Source organism: Doryrhamphus excisus, chromosome 18, assembly GCF_030265055.1.
Source record: "Doryrhamphus excisus isolate RoL2022-K1 chromosome 18, RoL_Dexc_1.0, whole genome shotgun sequence".
In the NCBI taxonomy this organism is placed as follows: Eukaryota; Metazoa; Chordata; class Actinopteri; order Syngnathiformes; family Syngnathidae; genus Doryrhamphus; species Doryrhamphus excisus.
In genome coordinates, this window is record NC_080483.1 from 12227818 (window position 1) to 12248694 (window position 20877).

The following is a 20877-nucleotide window of genomic DNA, read 5'->3' on the forward strand; positions in this document are numbered from 1 at the left end:
AGAGCTTTTAGTACATGGTATGAACAACATCATAGCAGATTTATTTTTATTTTGTAATGGCACAAGTTCATTGAAAGTGCAGTCTGCCAAATATGTACTTCACACAGCGTATTATATTGAGAGACTGTTTTCTCCCCACAATGCAGTTAAGACTTAAGGTTTTGTACTGTATCTGTATGTTGACTACAAAGTAATACAACACAGCAAATGGTAGCTAATTGATTAAATAACCACAGTAACTTAAATCCCATCCAGAAAAATCGACAATGAATAAAATGGTTGATGAGGGTTAAAGTATTGGAGACACTCGTACTTCTGGCTTCTTGAAATGGCGCCAAAGCCTCAATCAAAGTGAATGTTGTCGCCGCGAGTGACAAACACTCAGATAATTATTGAAATTGAATTTGGAGTTCCCATGCTTTTGCAAAGCATTTAAGCATCTGTCAGCTAATTGTTTGGATTTTTGGCCCATATATGAATGTTTTGGATCGCAGTCGCCTCAATAATCATCACAACTTCCTGATCCAGCTGGCAGTCAGTAGCTCTGTGCCTTCCTTAGAATAGGAAGTTAGGATTTAGCTGCTGGACATAGTCAAGCATATAGCAGCCAGAGAGACACAAAATGAGAGCATTGCTTTGCACAGACTTAATGGTCACATGACCAGCCTCATTCATAGATAGATGTTCAAAAATACACGTATCTGGTCTGGCTTTTGTACGCGCTATGAATCAAACGATACCGTAACCCAGATGTAGATGTCACATGACATCAGTCAGCTGATAAATTCCTTTCTTAATTGGCTGTTAGGCATCTGATGTGGCTGGTGGCAGATGGCGTCGCTTGCGGAATGTAAAAATACACTTTGAATCTTTATTATCAAAAATAAAAATAACTAAAATAACAGTACAAAATAAAGTACATACTATAAAAGTTATTTCATTTGTTGCAGATAGTTTTTATCCACTTTTCCGACCTATAAATGTTGTCAGATTGTTGTATTCTTGTGTTAAATGATGCCGAATTTTATGATAAATGATGAAGAAGTTTGAGATGGCTCTGAATGCTCTGTAACAGTGAGCCAGACTTCCTTATATGGGCATGCCTGGGTACAAGCTGTACAAGCTGAGTGGGACCAATCACAGTGGAGTGGGCGTGCCCGGAGGTGGGCCATGGGTGGGATAAATTAAAACATGCTGTTTACAAAATCCAATGAAACACAGCTGGAATAGGTGCTGATTCTGGAAGATCTTGGAAGCTTTCTGTGCGAATTATTGTGTGTAGCTGCTCTATAGGAGTCCACAACTCAACTCAATAAAAAGGGCTGAAAATGAGCATAATAGGTTCCCTTTAAAAATAAAAATATTACGCAGATGTGTTTTTCTTACTTATTATTGTTGATATAGTTTTATGATGAATTGAAAAATTGTATTACGTGTGTTGCCTTGACTTTTCGTGCTGTTATTTCCATTAATTGTTTGGGTTAGTAGCAAATTGTGCACAAAACCTCTGGAAATGATGAATGCTGCATAGTTTGATTGAAATCCTATTGAATATATGACATAAACATTGATTTATTGAATTAAATGCAATTATCTTTATTGTCCTGAATTAAACTGTGAATTGTTTTCACTTTATTATTTATTTCTTATTGATTCTAATTATCAAGATTAACCCAGGGATTTTTTTAATTAATTTCTAATTTCATCATAACTGGCCAGTTCAATTTAAATTCAACTTTTATGTTGCCTAAGCTCTCGTGAGGACATGGACAGCACAAGGTTGTCCTGATGCTGAGTAATAATGATCCCTTACTGGATTAACAAGACTGATTGTGGAACAGTCATCTGATAAAGCTGTGCTAAATGAACTGTGGCAAGCTAACGGCATACAAAATGACAAACAGAAAATGTTCTCTTGTGCAACTTTTACAAATGAGCTGCAAAAACACAAGAAAATGTCACAAAAGTTCACGCAGGAGCTCCGAAGCGATTACCTGTGCATGAAGGAAAAGTGCACCCTGGGAAGGTTTTTTTGATGCAGGGAAAGGAAAGTGAGGTTGCGATGGATTTGCCTTCCTGCTGCATTTACAAAGACTACACTTGAGTTTGTTGCTTTGCTTGGCATAAGGAGCTTGTTTTTGTGGATGTGTGAGGAGATTTGAAATGATTCTCTTTTTTTTCACCAAGTGCTCCCTGAATGACTTTAAACGCTTTGGCGTGCCAAGAAGCGTTACCGTCATCGGATAGTTAATGTTTTGCAAAATAAATCCCCAAGACAATTCTGTTTTGTCCACAGTTGCTGCTTTCATGTTGTTTGCCACATCCAAGCTCAGTTCATGTTAATTCACTTCAATTAAAGTGTCGGAATACAATCGTCTAACATACAAAGACTGAATATGTCATCTTTCAGCTCCACTGAATTTGACAATTGTTCATATTTCCCCTGTTGTTTGTTCACTGTACGTCTTTGTGTGTATCGTTTGGTCTTTGGAGTCACTGGAGTAAATAATTAAGAAGTGAACATGCAATCTCAACAGCTTTTGAAAGCTTTTGTTGTCATTCATGGCAATGAAAGGCTGTAGAAACAAGTGTTAACATGTGCCAATCATACTAAGAAATGTTGGTGTGCCATCTCTTTGAGAATAACTGCGTTAACTCAGTTAACATTTTCCGAGCGGCAAATTAACACATTCCAATCCCATAGTTGGCAGTGTAACTTTGAGTATAATCACTACAATTTTGCAAACAAATACGCTGAACGCTGTGTAGTAGAACCTTGGTTAGTGTATGATCTGGTTTGCATGTTTTTCATTTAACATTAGCCACGTATACATGGACCCAAATATTCCAATTGCATTTGGTTTATTTGCTTAAACAGAAAGAATGTAACCTTTGTATACACCTCATTCCGAAAGAAAAGTGCCAATCCGAATTAATATATAATCGGATTCACAGGGGTGGAATATTCCTTTCCAACGAAAAACTCGCAATACGGAGTTATTCCAACAAGTGAAAGAAAAACTCGGTATCACGTGATGTTGATGTTTACGTTTTACTGCGCATGCCCCATTGACGATTCTGTTTGATTATAGCGGCGCATGTAAACAAGAGAATGGAAATTTCCTTTCCTTTGTTTTTGGAAAAGTCATTCCGAAAGATTCCATTGGGAAAGAGAAAAACTCCTCATGTAAACGTGGCACAAAAAATGCACACCAAAATGTTGCCTCATTTTGTTATTTTCCACTTAGTCTAAAATATGGTGCACAACTTTACACTGAGTCCAATTGTTCTCTTAATGTGTTTTTATCACAAAGTGTTCTCATTAGCAACGTATTAGCTCGCTAGCACGGGAAAAATGGAACCGAAAGTCAGCACTGCCACTACGATGTCATCAACAGATGACTGTAATTCTTTGCTAACTAACACAGTTACGCCACTCAAAAATGTTCATTAGGGATTACAATTATAGTTTTACATGCATAAAACAATAAATGATGAATGAAAGGTTACTTTTACCCTAACTGAAGACAAAATTGTTGACAAAGATATGATGTGGTTGCGAGATCAACACCTACCTTCATATTTTGCTGTGAGTTATTTCAAGAATCAGTAGATTTTCTCACTTTCGCTATCAAAAATAAGCTTAAATCATAATTTATTCCTTTTATCCCTTGCCAAGACTAAGCAAGAATTCAGTATGGTCAAAGTAAGATAAGGTCAATAGGTACAATTAAATCAGCTGTTGCAGATACACAAGTAAAATGAAATATTTATTATAAAGAAACTACTGCATGAAATGATATGAGAGAAAAATAAGACAGGCAGGTCATTCTTAGACCACAAATAAATTCAGTTGCTGCATCTTCTTTCATTTTATTTTCCTTTCTCTCGCCAAGCAAAAGGATGTTAGTTTCAATCAAACCAATTGACCTGCAGCTGACCTCCCCCCACCAGGACTGCAGTCCGGAATAACAGCCTCGGGCTAGGCCTAGTCAATCTTTGCTTTAAGCCCCCTAAGACCAGCCCACCCGCCCCCCTCACACACACTCATGGCCACCGAATTATGTATGTTTGTAAATGTGTCATAATCATAGTTGGTAGTTCATAGTTCAAATGGACTGGATGTATTTTGGAGAATGCTGTGGTAAACACTGCTAGCCTACAAGGTGATACATAAACCTCCTCAGGCCATGTTTAACCAAGCAAGCAACTGTGATGCTAATTATATCTTTGGCCACTCACCCAAAGACAGCTGGGATAGGCTCCAGCATAGATTTTTTATATAGCTTTCAGATGTGCATTGCATAGCATTATGGCCGACTTGGCGGATTCTTCATGTTTGTTAATTGCTTGTATGTAATTACACAGTAATTGCATGCCATGATAAACGCTTCTACATTAAATATAGTGACCATGTCGCTAAATTGTCAACACTGATTTTTCTATGTATGACTTATGTTGTTGAGCTGTTTCATAACACGTAGACAAGGTAAAAATGTATTAGGTTTTCAGCTCGCCGCTAACGTTACTTGGTAAACTTGTCTCGCTACATACGCAGGCTTGTGTCAGTCACTTATGCATCAAAGGTAGCATGACCGCTTTTTTTCTTGAAATGTATTTTTGTCTTATTCCATGAAGTCATCATAAAACAGGTTTGCTACTTACAATATAAGAATTTTCAGTTGGCAGTACGCAGACAGTGGTAAGACTGGCCACAACATTAGGTACACCTGCGCATCAAACACCGCCTGTATGTCTACGGTCAAATATTACACCCCTCTCAATATGCTGCAGCGTGCACGATGCAATCTTCAACTTGTTTAGTAAGCGATGCATTTCAGAAGAGAGCAGTATATCACTGCCTATGATTTTTTTTTTTTCTCGTTTGCTCTCTTTGGCTGGTGAGATAAAGTCACTTGGAAAACGTTGCTTCAAGCACTGAACACTGTGCCTATTGAGAAAAATAGAACGGGAAAGTTATTTATCATGATAAAGCAGTATCTGTCCAAATATTTGTTTAACATTGATGCCTGTTATAATAGAACATTTTGTAACATTGTCTTATTGTTGTATGAGCAACAAGTGTTTGGTCTTGTAAATGTCACCTAATTTGGGCTGCATTTGTATGTGTGGGTGTGTTTGTTTCCTGCTTGTTGAATATGAAGTGTCTACCCCTGTGACTACCCCATTTTTAATTGTATCTGAAATACAAAAAATACATACAACCTCATCGAAGGCCTCATTTTCGAATCTCAACTCACAGTGATATAAATATAAATGAAATCTTCAAAGATAAACACTCTCAATACAAGTGTTGCTTCTTCCTACTCCTTTTGGACATGTGGAACTGTGAACTGATTATGTGATGCATTCAATTGTAATCTGATGCATGTTCAAATGAAATTAAACCATTACCATTACCAATACACAAAGTAATCGTTCAAACTTATTTATATGATGCACACAGAGCAAGGAATAATTTTTGCTCTGTGCCCTTCCTGCTGAGGTCTCATTGCACTGTGATCTGTTTATGCGCACTCGGAATTTTGAGTGTTAGGTGCTAATTGTCTTTCATTTTTATTCACATACCCCTTATGACAATTGACGTACCACTAGGGGTATGCTAACCACTGATATTTATTTATGTCTTGTGTAAAAAATCCAATATATTACAAAATTTTAAGCACTCTGCATTACATCTTGTCTGACTGCACTTAACAAAAGTCTTAGAAAAGTATCTTCCAATAACAAAAACACAGACTTATTATTGGTGGTATGCTGGAGTTTGTTTTCTAGGGAGAAGATTATCACATTGTTTTTTTTTTTTGATGTGTGGGTAACAGCATTTGGGAACAATGACTCAAGGTGGAAGTGGAAAAATATAAAAATCAGAGAAACTTTCACTTTGTCTGGGAGCACAGGACTGTGTTCAAGGGCTGCTGGGAATAAATGCTGAACAAAACAATGAAACAAAATGACATAAACATGCAAAAACTATGGGTTTTCTAATAGAATATTATTTCTGCAATACAATTACAGCAAGCTGGGAACTAAAATATTATACACACACCAGAGCTGTACCAGTTGTTACCACAGGTGCTCAATTTTGATCAGATCTGGAGGAGACACACTTTTCCACTCCATCACCGTCCTCAGGGCACTTACCACTTTAGAGATGTATTTGGGCTCCCTATCATGCTGGACAACAGCCATGTGGTCAATTTTTCTGAGAGGAGATTATGCTCTACTTAACAATGTCACAATGCTTGTTGGAATACATTTTTCCTTCAATGAACCGCATCTCACACGTGTCGGAAGCACTCGTGCAGTCACAATACTACCATTATTCTTCACTGTGGGCATGACAGTTATCTTAGTATTCACTTTCACAGGAAGTTCTTATAAACAATAGCCATATTTGCCTACACAGCCGCGTTAGTATTTGTAATAGGGATGAGCGAGAACACCAACATCTGTATCTGTTCACCCATCGAAATGATCTGTATCTGTATCCATATGGAGTGGGCGGGGCAAAAAACGGAAGTAGGCATAGTTTAACGGGAAATGTGTGAGGCTTAAATCTGTACATTATTTTATGCTAATAGTAATGGTAATGGTAATGGTTTTATTTCATTTGAACATGCATCAGATTACAATTGAGTGCATCACATAATCAGTTCACAGTTCCACATGTCCAAAAGGAGTAGGAAGAAGCAAAGCTTATTAAATCCTACCCCTCCATCTGGTACTTTTACAATCAGTAACTGTTAAATTTGTTCACTTCCTGCTTTCGATAATACAGTTTACTTATGGAAAGTAATTTCATTTTAAGTATGAAATTGACTTGGATTGATCAGAAGTTGCTATACATATTGTTTATTATTCAGCTATATGTGTACTGTGTATGTGTGTAAGTGATCCTTGAGACTGATTCTTTAATTATTTTTAATCAGCGTTATGAAGGTGGTGATTAATGGAAACATGGCAATAACTGACTGCATTTTTTCTCAAAAGCACCGCGTTCACTTCTTCCTATCACCAGCCAAAAGCAGCCAAAGCAAGCAAGCAAAAAAAAACAAAAAAAAAAACACTGGCAGTGACAGATGCACAATCGTGCCCGATTAAAAATGCACCATATAAGTTATGAAACAAGTTTAAGATTGCAAAGTGCATACTACAAAGTATTGAGAGGGGTGCATGATTTTAGTACGCTTATGTCAGCCATATATGCATAATGCTTGATGCTGCTTTTGTGCTACTGTGCTAGTGTACCTGATGTTGTTGCCAGTCAATGCAGGTTACTGTTACCGCTGTCTGTGCACTGCTAACTGAAAATTTAGAAAATGACACGTGATCAACCCACACTACCGTCACGATCGACCGGTAGCTAGAGATCTCAACAGGCATAGACACTGACTCCTCCAAGATATACTGTAATACAAATGCTAGCTGAAATGTGAGCGTTGTGAAACATTGTATCTGTGTTCTACTTCATACTTTTCTACACAAATAGCTGCACTTATTTTTTTTTTTACTGTTTTGCTTCATGAAGTGTGACAGACAGGAAGTTCTGGAGACACTTTTTTTTGGGTTCTAATCAGTCCAGGACCTCTTTTTGCACTTTCCCACCTCTGTCAATGTCCTGTGTGAGAGGCACATGCTTCCTTTCTTCCAAACGTGTTGCTGAAAAAGCAGCCTGGTGCCATATGGTAGGAGGCTGGCTCACAGCAGGCTTATTACTGCCTGGGAATGAATTCTTGCTGCTTGTCTGCTAAGATGAGTCATCTCGGGTGGCAGACTGGCAGAGAAAGCACAGGGCCTTTTGCCACGTTTTGTCATGTTACAGCCTACACACAATACCCCAAAACATGAATAAAATGGTTTGTGATTTTTGAAAATATAATAAAAAGTAGATGATGGCAATATCTAACGGCATTGCGTGTGAGTGCATGAGATGAATGAATGGAAGTGCAATTTGTCAAAGCATAAGAAGTGAAGCTGCACTGAGATGGCACAGGAAAGTGCTGACATTTAAAACAGTTGTATGAATGATACCTAGCATGATTGCATTAGTCAGCTAAAATGCTAGCATTAGCATGCAACATCCAACATGGTAGAGCTTAGTATCTGCTATTTATGAAAATGCAAAAAAAATGCTACTATGCTAATATTAGCATGCTAGCATTAACATGCTAACAGTTTAATATTGTCTTAGAAAAGTTCTTAAAGTTCTTCTTGAGTTTGTCTTGCATCAAAAGGGACCTATTATGCTCATTTTCGGTTGTGTTGAGTTGTGGACTCCTATAGAGCAGCTGCACACAATAACTCGCACAAAAGGTTTTCTAGATCTTCCAGAATATGTATGCTATGCATAGCATGGAAATAATGCTGGTCAGTGCTGGTCTATGCTGGTCCATCATGGAAATAATGCTGGTCAGTGCTGGTCTATGCTGGTCCATCAGCATAAACCAGCATACACCAGCATGGTCGACCAGCTAAACCAGCATAGACCAGCACTGACCAGCAAAATCCAGCATAGCATATTAGCATAGCATATTTTTCAGCAGGGATGACAGCACTAAATGTATCCATGGGTTTCTAGGCATGAAAAAAGCTAAAATGTCACATGCTAATGTTAGCATTTTGACAATGCTAATGTTATAATGTTAAAAAAACAAGCATGGACAGATGTATTAGCAATTAATATGACTTGTATGAGGAATTTCAAAATGTATTAGCAACTGATTTTAGAAGTGTGGGTAAATTTGATCTACTATCTGAGGAAAGGTGATCACAAACTACCAGAAGGCAACCTAAGAGAGGTACAGAACGGTTACAAATCCCAAGGGATTCCACAGGGAAAGTCATCGGGTTGCAGCACCAAAACACCACAGAAATATTAAGCCCGAAACAAGCCTGTTAGTCCTCTTCATTACGCTCGATTCCAGGCATACTGTCATACATACTAGGAATGTTTTCATCCACAATTACCTCGCATACTTCAAGAATCATGTGTAGCGTATTTTAAAAATGCTGAATAACTTACAGCTTTTTCTTTCTCTATCATTCTCGTTCCTTCAATGCCTGACTCTTTTCATCTCGAAGACAACCTTGGCTGCGGGAGATAAATGTCCTTCGTTGATTTGTCATCATTGCTACGTCACCAGTTGAGTGCCTGCGGAGGAGGCGCTTTCATCCGCTAACTCGTGGATTGATTCGCAGGCTTTCACCCAGCAACCGTCTTGTTTGATGAGTGTTTGATTTGATTTATCCAGCTTTTGGTAGCCTTCTGATATGGACTCAAACAGTTGCAAAAAACACTTGCAGTAGCAGAAATTCACAATTTTCTTTACTAATTAATCGCAAATCAAGTTCAGTGTGGATCTCTGGTTTCTGCAGTCTGAGGGGTCCAGGAGAACCATTCATTCATTTTCTACCGCTTATCCTCACAAGGGTCGCGGGGGTGCTGGAGCCTATCCCAGCTGTCTTCTGGCGAGAGGCGGAGTACACCCTGAACTGGTCGCCAGCCAATCACAGGGCACATATAGACAAACAACCATTCACACTCACATTCATACTTATGGACAATTTAGAGTCGCTAATTAACCTAGCATGTTTTTGGAATGTGGGAGGAAACCGGAGTACCCGGAAAAAAAAAACCACGCACTCACCGGGAGAACATACAATCTCCACACAGAGATGACCGAGGGTGGGATTCCAGGAGAACCACAATTCTTTTTAAAATTTAAAAGAAAAATCTTGCAGCAAAATTTGTCATAATGCACAACAAAGTATAATACAGAATATGATAAGACAAAAGTATAGTTTAGTACAGTATACCTTTCAAGGTACTATAGTTATTTAGACATAGCGGCTGTATGTTGAGTCATTTCAGCGGCTAGTAAACCTATCTTGCAAAATAAACTCCACATTTACGACTCTGAAGTCTGAGTTTCATTTTTGGGGTTGTGCTCACTTACGTCAGATATTATTGGTATATGTATTGTGCAAGTAAAATAACAAGTAGCAGCTTTTTGTGTACAAAGGATTTTATTTAGGTCTTCTTTGACAAGTGCCGTATATTAAAGTTTTGGAAAAGATGTTTGTTGTGACATAAAGCCTTCCATGTTGAGGCCTGCTTTTAAATGTTTTTGCTCTTTGAAATGTTGTTGCTGTCTCATAAAACAACATTTTTCATCAGTTTTGACTAAACTCTCCCATGTAAACAAGCTTTCCTGTTTCTCTAGTTATCATTCTGATTTGCGTTTCCAATAATTATTTGTTTGATTTGTTCTATAAATGGACACATTAATTTTACAGGTAGTTGTATTTGTATTATTATACTACTTGTATGGGTTTTGAAAGCAGGAGGTGAACAAATGTAACAGTTACTGATTGTAAAAGTACCAGATGGAGGGGTAGGATTTAATAAGCTTTGCTTCTTCCTACTCCTTTTGGACATGTGGAACTGTGAACTGATTATGTGATGCATTCAATTGTAATCTGATGCATGTTCAAATGAAATTAAACTATTACCATTACCATTACTAATGCCATGTATTTGACTGCCCATCCCTGTTGATATCCATGGGTGATGGGATGAGCTCCAAAACATATTTTTTTGAGCTTTTTTTAGTTTATGTGATCTCATTTTTATTCAAAGTCACTTTTCTTTGGTTTCCAATACATTTGGACAGCAATGCGGTGGTCATTTTTCTGTTGCTTGTCTTTTTATTTTAAGCAACCATCTATCTCACCTCAACTGCATCTGCCATGTTAGGTCGCATCGCAAAGACATGAACACAATTGTCTTTGGTTATCAGTCAAAATGTGTGAGTTAGATTGTGAAATTGGATAAGCGTACCTCACTAATGACACACCTTTGCATTGAGCATCTCTGACAGCCACTGCTTGGAGAAGCGCTGAAACGTGACAATAGGCAAAGCAAGCAGCAGCGGGAGACACAGCCGCCACCCATTCCAGCACAGAATGCCCACAAAGCATTCTGGCAGCTCGGCGGGCCCCTATGCGAGCCAGGTTTTAAGCTGATCCAGCCCACATCTCGCCGTGCGCTGGCATTCACTTGAAAGGAACTTCATCACAGTCGCGCTTTTCTTTAAAGCTGTTGAGGTTATCCTGAGCTAATGGCTGTTAGTCAGCGAAAACTTTATGGGCTTCTGAGCTCATTTGTACTGTCGGAAAAGTTAGTGCTTCCTGCACCAACATGACCTTCAAAATCAAACATTTTAGGCTTCCTTTACCATGTTTTTATTCAATTAATCACCTGAAAATGACACACTTAACCCCATCGTGCAGATAACGCAGGTTGACTGCTTGTACAAATTTGTCCCCGCAGTGGTACACAATTTTGCATTCCATTTAGTAAATTGTCATCAACAATTTTGAAGTATTTACAAACTATACACTATGACGGTTTTGAACATTTTGAATTTTTTAAAATTTGTGACATGCATAATTTTGACATCATGATATGAAAGCGTTTTTTCTACTCATGAATTGATTAATTTTTCCACCACCTTTTGGAACAAGTCGTGGGAAATTCAGAAGTAATTTCTGTACCCTCTTGGATCTTCCTTGTGAAGTTCTGTTTAATAACTGATCATGATACCCCAAGTGATGTCTTCTAGTCAGCTATTCCCTCGCTTTATTATTTCTAGTTGGGGTTATGCCCTATTCTTTCTCCATCACCCACTCTGCTGCCTCACATGTCCAAGAAAGGCCAAGGAAAGCTGACAGGAATGCCAACAAAAAAGAACAAATTGATCCAGGCACTAATAATAACGAAAAGTCACAAATAATATACTGTAATTTTACTGTTTTATATACAGTATTTAAGACATTCATTCATTTTCTACCGTTTATCCTCACGAGGGTCGGGGGCGTGCTGGAGCCTATCCCAGCTGTCTTCGGGCGAGAGGCGAGGTACACCCTGGACTCGTGGCCAGCCAATCACAGGGCACCTGCATATTAGATTGTAGTTTTTCCTTGCAAAAAATATTAGAGTCATCGTATATGCAGGATTTGGAGGTTTAAACATTTAAATAGACTGGGTGGTACCAAATAACTTCTCATCTCCAAGTAAGAGTAGCTTTTCTTCCTGTCAAACACACATACAAGTGACCTGGAAAGATACAGACGGCACACACTAGGGAAAAAAACTCAAAACAGTGCTAGAGCCTATCCCAGCTGTCTACAGGCAAGAGGCTGGGTACACCCAGGACTGGTGGCCAGCCAATCACAGGGCACATATAGACAAACAACCATTCACACTCACATTCATACCTATGGACAATTTGGAGTCGCCAATTAACCTGCATGTTTTTTGGAATGTGGGAGGAAACCGGAGTACCCGCATAAAACCCACGCATGCACGGCGAGAACATGCATCGAAATGCATGGAATCGAACTTGGGTCTCCGCCGTGCAGCCTATTTAAGACATAACAAGCTTATTCACTAAAGCCTCTGCTGGATCCAGTCAGACATGTAGCCTCTAATATAAAATATTAAAACAAAAAGGATGACTAAAGTATGAAATTGTCTTAAAAATGCTGCCGTGTATCACGAGTTACTTCTTCACAGATTGCAGACCTTTTTTCCCTGACAAAAATCAGATTTTTATATGATGAGCTGCGATTAGCTCAGCTGCCCCACAACCATGCAAGCAGCCAAGTGTGACTGTCTGCAAGTTTATTAATTAAACTGCGACACCTGCGGTATCAGCACTCACCTTCATTTGGCCCCTTTTTGCACATGCGGCACCGCAGCAGGTGGCCATGCTTCACACACACACACACACACACACACACACACACACACACACACACACACACATGCGTAGCACAGTTAAAGTAGGGCTCTAAGTGTCACTTTGCACTCAGGTAATTACTGAGAGAACACTCGTGGTCTATTGAGAAGTTCTTACACAGGCCATAACACCGCACTTACAAGCTAGTATTAGTAAGTGGGCGTTGTCACTTACAAAGACAATCCACCAGGATGAGGTGATTTAATCCACTCCTGGAAATAGTTCATCTGTAGTGTTCTTTGTGCCGGGCTAAAAAGATACACATTGGATCATGGTCCTGCTGAAAAAAACAACATAGACCAGCATATGTTGTGTTTCCGGACCATTGAGTTGTTGTTTTTGTTTTTTCAATAAACTTTATTCCTAACTACAGAACTACAGAACCTTATACAAACAGAATGAGGATTTCCCTTACAGATACAGACAATTGACAGCTGTACTCTTTTCATACTTGTAATCGGAAAAATGCATTATCCGTAATGGATACTTGTTTATATACCCTACTGTCAGAACTATTATGAATTAATTCATTCATTTTCACGAGGGTGGGGGGGTGCTGCAGCCTATTAATCTAGCATGTTTTTGGAATGTGGGAGGAAACCGGAGTACCCGGAGAAAACCCACGCATGCACAGGGAGAACATGCAAACTCCACACAGAGATGGCCGAGGGTGGAATTGAACCCTGGTTTCCTAGCTGTGAGGTCTGCACGCTAACCACTCGACAGCCGCGCAGCCCCTATTGTATTATTCATTCATTTTCTACCGCTTATCCTCACTGCCTTAAATGTTGCAGAAAAATTTGTCATGATGCACAACAAAGTATAATACAGAATATAATAATAAAAAAGTTTAGTACAGTATATCTTCTCGAGGTACTATAGTTATTTCGACATATCGGCTGTATTTTGAGTACCCGGGTGCACGGGGAGAACATGCAAACTCCACACAGAGATGGCTAAGGGTGGAATTGAACTCTGGTCTCCTAGCTGTGAGGTCTGCGCGCTAAACACTGTATTATATAAAGAAAAATACTACATCAAAGGTTTTGTCTGCCTAGGTTAGGTACTAAATGGGGGGGCTACAAGAAAACTGCAACCTGCCGTCCTCCTCTGCTAAGGATAGTGATTCGGCTAAGTTTAGCTACTAATGTTATTTATTATTGAATGTATAGGCTACAATACCCAACACACTTGATTGTCTAGAAAAACAATTTAAGAAAAGCAATGCATTCTTATTTTAACAGAACGAGAGTTTGTTTGTTAGCGAGACCCACCTCTTCAAGCGTTTTCGGGTTGGGGTTAATAGCGTCCCCACTTGCTCTATCAAACCGATAGAGTGTGCCTTAATGAAAATAGTTTTTATTCTTAGCACAATCCAAACCAAATAGTGTGTTTAAGCTGTATGGCGTGCTGTTAGATCAAGTACTACAAACGCACAGAAAAAAAAAAAAAAAAAGCTTTGCAAACGCTCTCGTGAATGCATATATTCTCACTCTAATTATGTCCTCTGCACAGCCACTACCAAGTCTATTGGGTGCCTGCAGTCAATCTTCAAAGTGGCCAGCTTTCGGTTACAAGCTGGGATACTTTCCCCTCTGAGCCAACGCTAACGCCAGTTAATGTTTTGTCATTTGTAGTTGCTCTGAGCCATAAAAGAAATAGAACGTAAAGGGAAAAAAAAAAAAAAAAAAGCCAAGCTCGCTCTATGTAAAAGTCATTGTATATGAGTAAAATAAGATATCAGTGAGGCTTTCATTTACTGGTGGAGCCTGAGGGCTCACGACTTGATATTCTTTTAAAAAAACATATCCAACTACTTGTCATGCGCAAAGTTTTGTTTGTATGCATAACATATCCAAAACCACAATATTATAACTGAAGTCCAGCATTGAATTTAAATGTATTATCATATTCAAAAAAAGGCGATTTGTTGCAAACAGCGCAGTGTTGCATCACCGACTGTCTCCAGCATTAGTCAAAGTACCGTCCTCATAGCATGATAGTCTTCTTCTACTGTGCTTTGTTTTGCATTCCTTGTCAAAAACTCTTCTTTTATTAATTTACAGATGAAAGCACACATTGTTCACTTGGCTCCTCTACTGGAAAAGAGCGCTTGATGGAAGCAGAGGGTGCAGGGGGGGTGTTGGTGGGGGGGTGATATTGGGGCAGAAATGAACACAAGATTAATATCTTGCTGTAAATGACTTTAGCAAAAGGAAGCTGAGTAAGATAAGAGGCTTTGTTTTATCATGTTATCGGTTTTTAATTAGTGCTCACACGACGTGTGACTTGTCAACATGAACACGTTGGCGGTCTCGCCGCATTTTAACACTGATTTTAGACAGTTCCTTGCACGGATTTATACACAAACTGTTACCTCACTCAAATGTGTAATATAGTGGAAGATTCATCAAAGTTGTACTTTGAGTACAACACTAGTCAGCCTCTGATTTGTTAACCGTTGTATCATTATATGCTACCATTGCATTATATGCTATATCATTATATCCTATATTATGATACAAGTCATCGGTTTCAGGGTCAAAATTATGGCATAGTAACAAATATTTTTTGAACATTCACAGTCATTCATTCATTCATTTTCTACCGCTTATCCTCACAAGAGTCGCGGGGGTGCTGGAGCCTATCCCAGCTGTCTTCGGGCGAGAGGCGGGGTACACCCTGGACTAGTCGCCAGCCAATCACAGGGCACATATACACAAACAACCATTCACACTCACATTCATACCTATGGACAATATGGAGTCGCCAATTAACCTATTAAACCTATGTTTTTGGAATGTGGGAGGATTAGACATGCCATTAGATTAAATTACCTTTCACACGGTATGGAGACTTCTCCTCTCATTGTGTGTGGAAGTGGTTTTTTAGGTTAATTGGCGACTCCAAATTGTCCATAGGTATGAATGTGAGTGTGAATGGTTGTTTGTCTATATGTGCTCTGTGATTGGTTGGCGACCAGTACAGGGTGTACCCCGCCTCTCGCCCGTAGACAGCTGGGATAGGCTCTAGCAGTTTTTGGGAATTTTGGAGAGGCTAGTTAACGGAGTACCTTGCTATGCTAGGGGTGACCATCACTTATGTTCCTGTAAGTGATCCAGTAGTATGTGCAATGCGGAGTAAAACAAAGAATAATAGGAGTAGGAGGAGGTCACTTGTATGTGTGTGTGACCGGAAGAAAAGCTACGTCTTTTTTTGGAGATGAGAAGTTATTTGGTGCCACCCAGTCTAGTTACATGTTTAAACCTCCAGATCCTGCATATATGATGACTCGTCTTTTAAGATTTTTTGCAAGGAAAAACTACCATCTTATATTCAGGTAAATACACTCTTGATCAAAATGAAAAAAAAAATATATATATATATATATATATATATATATATATATATATATATATATATATATATATATATATATATATATATATATATATATATATATAAAAGAATTTACATTTTGCACTGTTGTATCTTAAGGATGTTGTAAGTCGGTCTTCAAAATGCATAAAGAAGAAAAAAAATGATCAAAAAAAGAACTCAGTAATGAGTAGCTTTGCCGTTCTAGTTAATCACCTCAAAAATGGCTTCCTTGCCAGTGCTTCCAGGACGCTAGTGGGAATGTTGCTCCAGGTGGTGAAGATGGATTCACGGAGGGCATCCACTGACTTTTTGTTTCAAATGACTGTCTTACTGTGTCCATCTTGAGCAGCAATGGGAAGCATTCAAGGGAAGAAAGTTTTTTTTTTTTTTTTTTTTTTAATCTTTGCCATCAAGAGGAAATCAGAGTGTGAATACCTGATAGAAAATTGCACTTTTTTTGCAAAGATTTTGGTTTAAAGGCTATGATCTTAAACTTTTGATGAGCTGATGAACATGCTATTGCAGTATCATGGATGTTTTCAATGAATTACTTCATCAAAAATTTATTTCGGCTTTCTTCTTTTTGCATTTTTGCATTTCAAACAGCCTGAAGATGTAACAATACAAAATTTAAAATCACATCTTGAATTTTCTGGGTACAAAATCATCCATTCATCCATTTTTTATGCCACTTACAGATATGCTGGAGCCTATCCCAGCTGTCTTCAGGCAAGAGCCGGAGTACACCAGCCAGCCAATCACAAGGCACATATAGACAAACAACCATTCACACTCACATTCATACCTATGGACAATTTGGAGTCACTAATTAAGCTAGCATGTTTTTGGAATGTGGGAGGAAACCGGAGTACCAGATCCCAGATCCCAGATAGCCCACATGCAAACCACTCATCCACCGTGCAACCAGCACAAAATCATCCATCGAAAAAATGCATCTCAGTCTTTTAAGTTAAAGACATTCTACATATAATGAAATATGTGTCTCTATACTGTATGGAAAATGTATAAATGTCGTCTTTGTGGCGAGAAGCAATGCTTCCTCAAAGACTGTTGATAGTGTAGGCGAGTGGAGCCTTTAAAATTCTTGAAAGCTCCATTGAGTAGCAGCAGACTTGAGCGAAAGGCAGTGGATTAAATTGCGTCTTGCTCAGTCAATGTTGTTGCTTGCCTTTAGACTTTGACCCACTATTGAATTATTTCTATAACTCTGCCTCTGTGCCACTTAAATGATGCCAGTCTTTGCATGATGGAGAGCCCGGCTTTTATGAGGTGAGTTCGAGATGGCTGGCGTGCAGCCAAATGATTGATAGAAGTGGCGGGCTGCATAAAAACAACAGCAATCTTTGGGTTTCTAAATGCAAGGGAATGTTTGTCCGCGTGGCAGAGTCGTTAATAAAGCCCGCAAATGATGATCGCTGTTGTATCGATTACGGTTTTCCTCCGCCACTTCCACCGGCAACACTCCGCCTCGGTAAACACAGTGCCGTCACAATTGTTGACCTCGACCGTCCATTGATCACAGATGTCGGGGACACCACATTCTCAGCGACAGATGAATATGTTCTCAAAGCTCGCTTATGGCATGGTGAATCGATGTGAGTGGGGAATATTTGAAGTATGATGTTAGAAAGAAGATTTATTGAGGCGGTATGTAAAAGGCACCACCCTTCTTTTCCTCATAGGATGTAGTCTAAAACTAATGAGGAGTTATATTTTCAAAGGTATCAGTGCTCAGCGACCCGGGTTCAATTTCACCCACGGCCATCTCTGTGTGCACCGTGCATGCATAGGTTTTCCACATGCATTAAACATGCTAGGTTAATTGGCAACTCCAAATTGTCCATAGGTATGAATGTGAGTGTGAATGGTTGTTTGTCTATATGTGCCCTGTGATTGGCTGGCGACCAGTCCAGGGTGTACCCCTCAGCAAATCAAATCAACTTTATTTGTAGAGCACTTTTCCTGCAGAGACATGCAACACAAAGTGCTTTACAGAATTAAAAACAATTACCACAATTAAAAAGAAAATCAAAGCCCCTCCCTCCCACCCTCCATACTAGACACACACACACACACACCCACACACACACAATCACACACAATCACACACAGTAGGGAGACATGGCATGGCACTGAGGATCAATGAAACGCCACCTTTGGGGCCCTCCACACTGGGAGGAGCCGCAGGCACCAGCACCCTGGCCCCCCGACTCCGACAGGCGGGCGCACCCGGACCCCCACATCAAAGGGAGGAACCCCCAGCCAGCCGGGTCGAAGGGACCCAAGGATGGCACCCCCTCGATACTTAAATACGATATTTAAAAACAACTTAAAGACAACTTAAGCCATAATACGCAGTCTCTTTTATGGTTGTGTCATCACACCTTTCTACTAAAGCATCCAAAAAATCTTGCAAAAGGAAAGCCAAAATAAACCAAGAATAATCCAAGTTAATCCTTTGGCCCTGTCATTGAAATCAAAACTCAAGGAGCCAAAGTGTTGCTTGAATTCTGTGGAGGTCTGACATGATATCTTGTAAGATAAATGTGACTCAGATGCCATCTTTTACAACGTTTGGTTCATTCAAACATCAAGGTAACACTGTATATGTTACAAAAACAAACATAAAAACCCAAAAAGCGAAACATGACCTCAGGGGGTTGAACTCCAACTCAGTTTCATTATCTCAGGTCACTGACTGCTGGTGATAAGAACTGTGTGTGTTGACATTCAGGAAATTGGATGTCCCTGCGAAACCTCAACAGGCCCTGGTACACGCCGTCAAATGCATTTTTTTTGTAATATAAATTGTATTCAAATTGATTAACACGCTAATTCACATTCTATGTTAGAGTGGTGGAGCCGGCTAACCTTGTTATTCTATCCATACGTTTCATCTCTCGCTGATACTGTTCAGGGTCACAAGGAAGCTGGAGACACCGATCTGATTTTGTCCGCCAGTCAACCGCAGAGCACAAATGGAAAAAAAAAACATTCTTACCGTAAACAGAATCAATAGCATGCTTCCAAGATCAAGATCAGATGAGATCATACATTTGCAGGGTATAGTTTGGTCATGAGACCCATGCAAACACTCATTCATTTTCTACTGCTTTTCCTCACAAGGGTCGCGGAGGGTGCTGGAGCCTATCCCAGCTGTCTTTGGGCAAGAGGCAGGGTGCACCCTGGACTGGTGGCCAGCCAATCACAGGGCACATATAGACAAACAACCATTCACACTCACATTCATACCTATGGACAATTTGGAGTCGCCAATTAACCTAGCGTGTTTTTGGAATGTGGGAGGAAACCGGAGTACCCGGAGAAAACCCACGCATGCACGGGGAGAACATGCAAATTCCACACAGAGATGGCCGAGGGTGGAATTCCAGGAGAACCACAATTCTTGAAAATTTAAGAGAAAAATCTGCCTTAAATGTTGCAGAAAAAATTGTCATAATACACAACAAAGTATAATACAGAATATAATAATACAAAAGTATAGTTTAGTACAGTATATCTTCTCAAGGTACTATAGTTATTTCAACATAGCGGCTGTATATTGAGTACCCGGAGAAAACCCACGCATGCACGGGGAGAACATGCAAACTCCACACAGAGATAGCCGAGGGTGGAATTGAACCCTGGTCTCCTAGCTGTGAGGTCTGTGCGCTAACCACTGTATTATATAAAGAAAAATACTACATCAAAGGTTTTGTCTGCCTAGGTTAGGTACTAAATGGGGGGGCGCTAACCTTCAATTGTGCTACAAGAATGGCTGAGGGTGGAATTGAACCCTAGTCTCCAAGCTGTGAGGTCTGTGCGATAACCACTCGACCGCCGTGCCGCCACTTTGTGGATTTCAGTGTAAGTTTAAATCCGAGATTCACACTTCTTTTCCTCCAGCTCGGTGTCTCTGCAAACTCTATGTAGCAGTTTGACACATCCTGTGTTTACCCCATTCTTCCTAGCAGGCTAATCATATCGCCTTATGACTCATCCACAGTCAAATTAGCGCCTTCACTTCAAAAAGACGCCAGCAGAAAAGTCTCTAATAATGCTGAATGCAAGCAAATATAATATAAACATTATTACCCCCGGCACATCTCACTGAGAATGTTGACAACCTTGAAGCTGCTTGGGTGTCTTGGAGCAGGTGAATTATTCTTTAATAGCAATAAAGCCTGCTTGTTTTCAACACTAATGGTCGTTACCTCTTTCACAACATTCACACTTTGATGGGGTTTCCTCAGACCTGCTGTTTGAGTTGTTAACTGAAGGGCCGCAATACTTTTTTATGTCTATAAATAGCGGAATCGCCTTTTGAAGATCAAAAAGGAATCAGACAGGGAAAGTCAAATTTGGCAGTCTGTTGAATAACCATGCATACATTTATGGGAGCACAAATGCACAGCACATTTATAAACAAAATGATTGTGGTGATTGTGGAAAAGTTTGCATTTATTGTCAATATAACAAAGAACAGGCCTGCACGGTGGACGAATGGTTAGCACGCAGACCCCACAGCTAGGAGACCCACGTTCAATTCCACCCTCAGCTATCTCTGTGTGGAGTTTGCATGTTCTCCCCGTGCATGTGTGGGTTTTCTCCTGGTACTCCGGTTTCCTCCCACATTCCAAAAACATGC

At 39.6% G+C, this 20877-nt stretch overlaps 1 protein-coding gene across 4 annotated transcripts in view; it reads right to left on the bottom strand.

Moving 5' to 3' along the window:
• The window catches only part of LOC131105877 (metabotropic glutamate receptor 4-like), a 169955-nt gene that overhangs the window by 49267 nt on the left and 99811 nt on the right, over positions 1-20877 (bottom strand). The window lies entirely within an intron of this gene.